The sequence below is a fragment of the Amblyomma maculatum genome, chromosome 2 (assembly GCF_055883805.1).
Source record: "Amblyomma maculatum isolate TAMU_Amacu chromosome 2, ASM5588380v1, whole genome shotgun sequence".
Taxonomy (NCBI): domain Eukaryota; kingdom Metazoa; phylum Arthropoda; class Arachnida; order Ixodida; family Ixodidae; genus Amblyomma; species Amblyomma maculatum.
Genome location: NC_139345.1, coordinates 156,525,785 through 156,534,946, shown reverse-complemented (window position 1 = coordinate 156,534,946; position 9,162 = coordinate 156,525,785).

Here is a 9,162-nt window from a genome sequence, read left to right as displayed (position 1 = left end):
AGGAGCGCGAGTTAGGCCGCCGGCGGAGGCTGCGCGTCCGCAAGCGAGCGCACGAGTTGAGCTCCAGCTTTCACAGCTGTTGTGACGTCATATCACGTGGTGCGCCGATGTAGGTCAAGTGGTAGCTACGCGGCCGCGCGCGGCGCAGCAAGGAAGAGCTCGGTTGTGCGGCTAGTATGCTTCGCATAAAAAACGCAATATTGATTATTACTTCGGAAATGCTGCCCTTCGCCCATCGCGCTCCAGCTTTCGCTGCCGCTCCAAGGCGTCAGTCAGGAGCCGGTTTCGACCGCCGTGCCACCTACCCGGGAAATGCGCCGGGCGCCGCCCGCGAACAGGCGCGCGCTCTCCCTCGAGGCCGGTCGTGCCGCGATGTACAGCGGATAGCGGAGGCAGGGAGTTTTCAAACTGAAGCTGGTTTATAAAAATAAAAAAATATATAGTAACGTTGGCCGGGAACTGGCCTCTACTCCCCCCCCCCCTCTCTCTCTCTCTCTCTCTCTCTCTCTCTCTTCCTGCGTGGCGGCGACGTTGTTCCAAGGTAACGGTAGTTCTCTTGTTGCCGAAGCGCCGCCTGGATGGATGGATGAATGGAATATAGGAGCGTCCCCTTTGAAACGCGGTGGTAGCAGTAGCTATCATGCTCATTTTTCTCCCTATATCTTAATTATTGATTTAGAATGGTTACCTAAACCACCATTCTGTTTATTAAATTTTTGTTCCTACAATACTAACATTATGTCACTTCTCTGCTTTTAAGCCACCAATCTTCCAGTCGTTTTTTGCTAGTTTCCACCGCCAGTTTATTCACCCGGCCACTGTTACTGTTATCTCTAAACCCCAGAGCTTCAGGAACAATGATTGCGCCTGCATCAACTTCCGGATGGATGCCATTACATTCGAGTATAATATGGTCAATTGTTTCACTGGAGTTTCCACATACAGCACATGCGTCATCTCCATTGTAAAATTTCTTTTTGTAGCTGCGTGTTCTAAGGCACCCTGATCTAGCTTCAAAAAGTAGGGCACTGCCTCTTGAGTTATCAAAGAAATCTTCCTTTCTGATCTGCATTTTTCACTTTCGGTATAATTCCACACTCTGTTTCTCTTCCATCGAATTTATCCAATTTTTACCTTCTGTGTTTTTCACCTGTTGCTTAATGCTCTTTATTTCTCCGTCCTTGTGACTAGCATACTTACTAGTTAGTTTCCTAGTTCTTTTCCTCCATTGTGAGTCAACGCTTTTTAAGTATAGGTATTTAAATACTTTAGCTGCCCATCTGCTACTGTCCAATTTCCTCATATAATATTTTACTCTGAGCTTGCCGTACTTCGAAAGATGTCCAGCCCATATCTCCCTGTACCGCCTCATTTGTAGTTTTGCCGTGGGCACCTAGTGCTAATCGTCCAACGGATCTCTGATTTATTTCTAATGTCGACTGTACCTCTGATTTTAGGCACAAAATCGCATTTGCGAGAGTAAGTCCAGGCACCATAATTCCTTTCCAAATACCCCTCAAAACCTCATACCTATTGTATCCCCACAATACCTTATGCTTTATTATCCCGGCATTCCTTCGCTCTTTGGCCTTACGTGATTGCTCATGCTTTCCAATGTATGCCAATCCTTCGTTTACCCGTATACCCCCAGATATTTATATTCCGCTACTCTAGGTATTTCATGGCCTAGCATTTTAAGACCCTGATCAGTTGAGCCGTTGAAAATCATCAGACCCGACTTAACTGTGCTGAAACTGAAGCCTAGAGCGTTCCCTTCGTCTCCGCAATACTTAACTAGAGTTTGCAATTCTTCCAGACTCTCAGCTAGCAGCACAATGTCGTCTGCATACATCAAACTGGGGAGGCGCTCCTCTACCGCCTTTCCGCCTAATCTATATGACAGGTTAAAACCTAGGTTACTGTCTTGTATCCTCCGTTCCAGGTTTATCATATAAAAGCATGAACAGCACCGGTGATAGAGGACAGCCTTGTCTTAACCCTTTGCATACTTTGACATCCTCCGTACTTCTTATCCCTTCCCACGTAATTTCTACTTTGTTATATCGGTATATTTCCTGTATGAACTCTATTATCTCATAACCGATACCTTCTTTTAATATGTTCCACAGGAGTTCCCTGCTTACGTTGTCGTACGCCCCGTTTATGTCCAGGAAGGCCAAATACAAAGGTCTATTTTCCACCCTAGATATTTCGATGCATTGGGTAAGCACGAACAGGCTATCATCTAAGCGCCTACCATTTCTAAAGCCGTTCTGAAGTTCTCCTAGTATCTTGTTACTTTCTACCCATGCTTGCACCTTAAATTTCACCGCCTGCATGGCTAACCTGTACATAACAGATGTTATAGTAATCGGCCTGTAGGATTTTAAGTGCATCCTGTCTCTTTCCCTTTATGAATCAAATTCATTTTACTCTGCCGCCAGCTATCCGGAATTTGCTTATTCGTTATGACTATTTCCAGAGCTTTTAACAATGTTTCCTTACATTTTGGACCGAGTTCATTAATCAGCTTGATCAGAATTCCATCTATTCCTGTAGATGTGTTTTTGGGAATATTTTTTTCTGCCTTTTTCCAGTTTAGATTGGCCAGTTCTAAGCTGCTTTGTATTCTGCTACCTTGTGTTGCTTCCTGATTTGCGGAGATTACCCTATCGTCGCTCTTAAATGATTCGGCTATAACTGATGTAATGTAGTTCACTGCGTTGTCTCCCTTTAAATTATTTCCCTCGTTATCTTGAATCTGATCCTGCTTTCTTTGATTCTTCTTCCCTAGCCAGCTATGGCTCCAGAATTTTCTTGCTCCGCCTCTAGAGGCATCGTGTATGTCAGCCATCCAGCGATCGGTGGACTGCCTTATTTTACTTTGGACGAGGGCCTGCACCTGAAGTTTCTTTTGTCGATATGATTCCCATTTTTGGTCGATTTCCTCCTGAGATACCTGTGCTTTCTTTGCCATTCGGTGTTCTCTTGAAGCAGCCCATCGTTGTTCAATAGCTTCCCTGATTTCCTTATTCCACCAGCTCCGTGGCTTCCTCTTTCCATTCCAGCGGTTTGCTACTTTAACCTTCTGAATTTTCCTCCTTATGAGTAGTTCTACCTGTTCATAATCCCAGTCTTCCATGGGGCTTTTCTCTATTGCTTCTTCTATGTCTGCTGCTATCTGCGCTATTTGATCGTCGTTTAATTTTTAATGAGTTTTAAATCGTTTAATGAGCTGGATGCTGCCGGAGACAGCAGCAAATTGGCCCTGAAAAAGCTGTCAAAATGGATATGTCGGCTACAAAATCGGGTGAGGGGGCTCTTGTGGCGGAAGTTTCTAGAGGAAAAAAGTTGTTCTAGCAAGACATTTCCAAACCAGTACAGGCGGAGGCACTAATTGAACATGTTAGTGGGCTACAGTAGTGCCCTAGCTGGTGCAGGCATACTACCAGTTGCTGGTGAGTGCTCGTCGTTCAACGGAAATTTATTTTCCCAGAAGTGTACGCTTGTGGTCAAGGACGGTACGGCCTACCAAGGCTCTGATTTGCATGTTGTGCCATGTTTGGAACCTGAATAAATGACTGTCTGCAGAATGACGTTTATTGTTTTTTTTTTTTTTTTTTTTTTGCACAACGCAAGAGCTCTCTAGAACACTTTGCTATTCAGACAGGATTCTAAGATTCGCGAGTTTCGAAACACCGCAGGCTTCGAACGAATTTCTTTCTGTGCAACATATTTATCCAAGTGTGTGCAGTAGACTCACATAGGTTCGGAAACACGAGATGCACTCTTAACACACGCGAAGTGCGATCTATGCTGTATTTAGCTCATGGCTAATAGCGCGCACCACACCAATATTACAGTGAAATATTCTAATTCACTGTACCAATATCGTCGCTGGCATTACAGCGCCATACAGCAGCGCAGACCATGGAACAATGCATTATCGTTGAAATGTTAAAATTCTTAAGCAAGTAGGCGATCACCAAGCATTAAATATCGAATCAAGCGCACCACGCAGTGCAGATACGATGAGCCGACGCTCGCGGCAGCGCAGCCAGCGGACGGCTCGCTGCGCACACCTGTTACGCGAAGCGCCCCCTGGCCGATGGCGCAGCAGTCATCGCAAAAAGAGCCCATGCTCCGCCCTCGCACGAGACACTGCCCAATATTCTAGAGCACTGTAAGCGGGCAGCGACAGCGGCCGCCACTTGGCCACCATGCTAAAGAGCGGTCACTCGGCACAAACTGGCCCCAGGAATTGACGCGCGACTTTTTGCGCTGCCGCCGAATGATGGATGGCGGCACCAACGTGCGTATTGCGCGGACGCGCGCGCAACGGCGCTCGCTGCAGCGGTAGCCCGCCGGAGCAGACGACAAGTTGTCGAAGGGAGAGGATGGGTGCTCGTGCCTCGCCGCGCTTGTACGGAGCAGACCTCTCGTGGGCTGCTGCGCGGAACGACAGCGGTTTGAAACGACGGCAAGGTGAGCAACGTTTTTTGCTTAACTACGCTGCATTTCAAGCAGTTTATGCTGACCATGCCGGCCGGTGCCAATAAGTTTCGCAGCTCGTGAACAGGCGCGCCGGCCGTTCAGGCGCAGTTGGTTACGCCGTAACTCTGGCAGTTTCCAACCACGCCGAGGTGTAATATGTTGTGTTCCCGGGAAACAGCTTCATTTCGAACAGTTCAGCTCGTCACGCTTGACAAAGTGGCATGTGAAGGCACCAAGGCACGCCATTGCGCCAAAATGGCGTGTTCGCCGGCCGCTGCGGCCATGCTGACGCAGTTTGCCGAACGGCTAGTTTTGCTAAGTGTCGCGTTTAGCAGAGCAACGTTAAAGTGAGAAACGTTTCATTCTTGACTTTCTTGTCAAACTACGCAGTATTTCAGGCAGTTTAGCTCAGTACGGCGGTATGCGCTTCACAAAGTCGCACGTGAAGGGCAGCCAACAGGCATGACAAGGCGCTCGCCAAAATGGCTCGCCGGCAGCGACGACATGTGACATGGCGTGAGGTTTTGCGAACGGCTAGTTTTGTCTTCTGTCGCGTTTTACAGGGCAACCGCAAGGTGAGAAATGTTTCATTCTTGTAAAACTGCGAGGCATTTCGGGCAGTTTAGGTCAGCGTTGGTCCGCGCTTCACAAAGTCGCGTATGAAAGGCAAGCCAACATGGTGTGCTCGCTGGCCGCAGTGAGGCCCAGGCCGCGGGTTTGCGAACGGCTAGTTTTGCGTGGTGTCGCGTTACATTTAACGGGACAACGTTAAAGTGAAAAATGTTTTAATATGCGGCAAGCTTCATTGCTTCAGCTGTTCAGTGCTCTTGAGGAATATTGTTAGTTTAGTGGCTGTTATTTCACGCTCTGTAGAAAAGCATTTTCAGATAGGTTCGGTTAGCCTGCATTTCCTGACCTCTACGTTGCAAGAGTAGCTTTTGTATCAATTTTACGAATGACAGCTTTTCTGTTCTGGACCATTACCCACCCACATGCACAGATGTGTGCACGGAGCAGTGGCCTTACATTTCATTGCAACCTTCTGCATCATGTTCATTGCTTTTCTAGCAGCACTGCATGGGCCCACGGACTGCAGCCGAAGCACGGCAGATGCGACGAGTGAATGGTGGGGCCTTCCCTCAAGCGTCAGTACTCCTCTCTGCCCTGGACAATACAAGTTACCCTTGCTAAGGTAGCCGCGACTGGGACTGTGTAGTTTATGTATAATGCATGTTTTGTTACATATCATTTGCAATAATTCGGAAATCAGTTATGCTATTTTTTGTCTCTACTTAAGTGCTGTTTCTCACCTTGTGTATTTTTATTTTTCTGTATTGTGCACATCACCTAATGTGTGTGAAGTATTGTCAATGCATCCATCTACATCTCTTGTGTTTTATATGCAGCAAAATAAATTCATTTCACAAAGCACTTGGCATCTATTCTGCAATACTGTTTTGCAAAGACTGTGGCGCAGCTGCGTTGATGGCCAGATTAGAGAACTGGGAATCTATTTTTTCCTGTTAAGCATGCTGAAAATAAATAGAAACACTAGCAGACCATTTAAAACCAAAATAATGCGCGAAAAGGGCAGGTAAGGGCGCAGCGCATGGCTAGCATTCAAATCGCGCGCCTTTCAGCAAGACCGGAAGTAGTTGCCGCCGGCCGCTTGGTGCACTACAGTCAAATGGGCCACAGTGTCCGCTCTTTACAAATCTCTTTCTCTATGGCCATGCGCCGTGTGACGAGCCGCAAAGCACGCTGGGTAATTTCGACCTGGGTCTTACTGCGAGATACGCGTCTGCTGTGCTTGAAACTTGGCATTGACAAGTTTAAATTCGACTCTTCATGTGCTTTACAAGCGCGAATGAAGTCGTAGAAAAGGTCATAATGATCTGCACTCATGTTATGACCCTATTTTCCGTTTCATATTTGAAGAAAACGGCTGAAAAATTGTTGCATATGCAACCATTACAACGTGTGCTGTCTGTTCGCGCTGAAGTTTAGCCATAGCCTCCTTTATACTCTGTGTATAAAGGAGGCTATGGTTTAGCATCCATCATTCATTCGGCCAAAGTTCATTTTTTTCATTGATATGCAGTCGCTACATGTCACTAAAATATACTAGAGTAAGCATTTTTTTGCAGGTATTTCGCTAGCAGAAGCCACAAGACTGCCAGCAACCGTAGTTTAGCGATACGTAGGAGCGGACTGTCGCGCAAGTTGTAGCTGCGACGGCAAAGAGCTGAAAGCATGCAAATACCAGGCGGGCATTGTGCACTTTTTTTTACAGCCTTTACAAAGCTTTATCGGTTTATGCTGCACTGCCCGAGAGAGTTAGAGCAGCTAGGGTTTCTTGTCTTAATGTGTCTTAATGCGGTGTAATGCAGATGCCTGCAAGCACGGCCGGCACACCGCGTTTTCGTTAAGCTAAAATTGTGACATGCGATTCTAACAGTGTGTTATGCTATTCCTCCAGAAGATCTAGATCTGCTTACCAATGCTTCGAGACCTTAGAAGAGTGCTCAAATTTCGCTATTTTAAGCTACATACTCTTGACAGCTGGTTTTGCTTACAGATGTGCTATTTTTTGTTTTTTTCTGAAAACTGTACGAGGTAGGATGCCAAAGGACTGTATCATAGTTAACATCATACTGTCTCAATGAAAACATTAGGAGGATTATGAAATAAATAAAAATCTCCCTCAAGCATTTCATTTTTACTCGAGTTGTATTACGAAAATGCAACTGCATAATGTATGAGTTGCATTTCTAGCACTCCTGCATTCATTCTGCATGCATCATACCCCAGCATGTATGTAGCCACGACTATATATGGCCAAAACACCTACTATTATGCTTGTTGAGGACATGGGCCGGCTAGTAACATAGCTATATTCCTGCAGTCAGAGAGACATATATCCACTTGCCGAGGCTGCAGTGCATGCAAGAAAACCCCACTCAAACAAAATTATCTAGGCATAGTGTGCGAGACATTTTACGCTATTCATATAAACTGTGGAAGCTCTCCATGTTTGACATTCCCATGCTTGATTCCCCGCCGGGGTGGTGCAGTGGTAAGACGCCCGACTACTGTCCGGAGTTCCCGGGTTCGAACCTGACCACGGCGGCTGCGTTTTGATGGAGGCGAAACGAAGTGGCGTCCGTACGATCTCTTTATGTCCGTACTCCGTAGCCCTCCACTACGGCTCCCCTTTCTCTCTTTCCACTTTTACTCCCACTCTCATCCCTTCCGGCGCGGTTCAGCTGTCCTTTCCTGTAAAACAATTATTATTATGTCGGTCAAAAAAGCGAAGTGCTATAAAACAAAAGCATGGCATCTCTTGAAACTTCCAGAAACTTCGAACGTGAAACCATTATTTCTTCCAATCAAAGCTGCGAAGAGCTTATAACTATTTTGCTGTTGTGTACTATGTGCTTAGGCTCTGGTTGGACAGAAAAACTAGATTGTGTACATTCAGATGTTTACAGTAGGCACATATAGGCTGCCAAAGCATGCATACTGAAATGTGGGAATGTATAACTTCTGCACCATATGCAATGCGTTCAAGGTAAAGGAGTCAAGTACGAAAAGCCAGGCATAAAGTCAACATTTCTTGTGGTTCTTCATAATGAAAACATCAATTGAAAGCAAGGTATCAACGCTTAGCACAGCTTTGCTATGGGCAGCAAGAGAAACAGTCAGGTACAAGAAAATAGCCAAAGATAAAAGTGACCAGTCTTTAATATACAGCTATGAAAGAGCAAATATTCTTGGAAATGGGAAACCATTATCATACTGCAACTACACCTCATATTACTTTCTCCAGTAGAAGTTTTTGCAGCACGTTTTTCACAGCATGTGATTAATGACCCCCAAGCAAGGCTGGGAATGAGGAATAGTAAATTGTGACAAAGTGCCTAGTACATGCTGTAGGAATGAGCTTCAATAGACCTGAGGGCAAGTAATAGCAAGCTGCAGGAAAATGCATAATACAGAGCACAGAAATCTTGCCTGTTAGGGGGTGCTTGTGCGAGGTCTTGAATACTGGTAACTATTGGTAGGGTTTCGAGAGTCGCTGTAGGAGGAGGATCTATGTAAGGACCGAGGGTATGCGTCACTACATCGCTACAGCTCTGAATTGAGTAAGCAGCCGCTCCGACGTTAGTTCGTGATGCATCTGTGTAGATGATCGTGGAATCTGTTGGGTGAACATGGTTGGAAACGCGAGCGTAACGTCTACCTGTGTTAGTGTCGGGTGCAACGTTTTTTGGAATGGGGATTATTCTGAGGTTATCCGGGAGCGAAGAAGGAAGGGTAATTATAGGGAGGTCTATAGGTTTGAGTGCAACCTGCTGTAGTATCCAATGTCCTTGTTTGTTGCTAGAAAGACGTGCCATTTGCCGGTCGCGATGTTGTTGTATGAGGTTTCCCAAGGGCAAGAACAGCCCCGTAGAGTATAGGCGCTCCGTGGACGTATGTACAGGGACGTTAAGGGCGGCCTTGTACAATATGTGAAGCGCAACCTCAATCTGATGTCTTTGGCGACAAGTTAGTGTAAGGTAAGGAATCGTATATAAAATTTTGCTAAGTGCTAATGCGTGGACAAGCTGCCTGACTTGACCCTCGCGTAGCCCGGCGTGCTTATTGACTATGCGGCGAACTAGA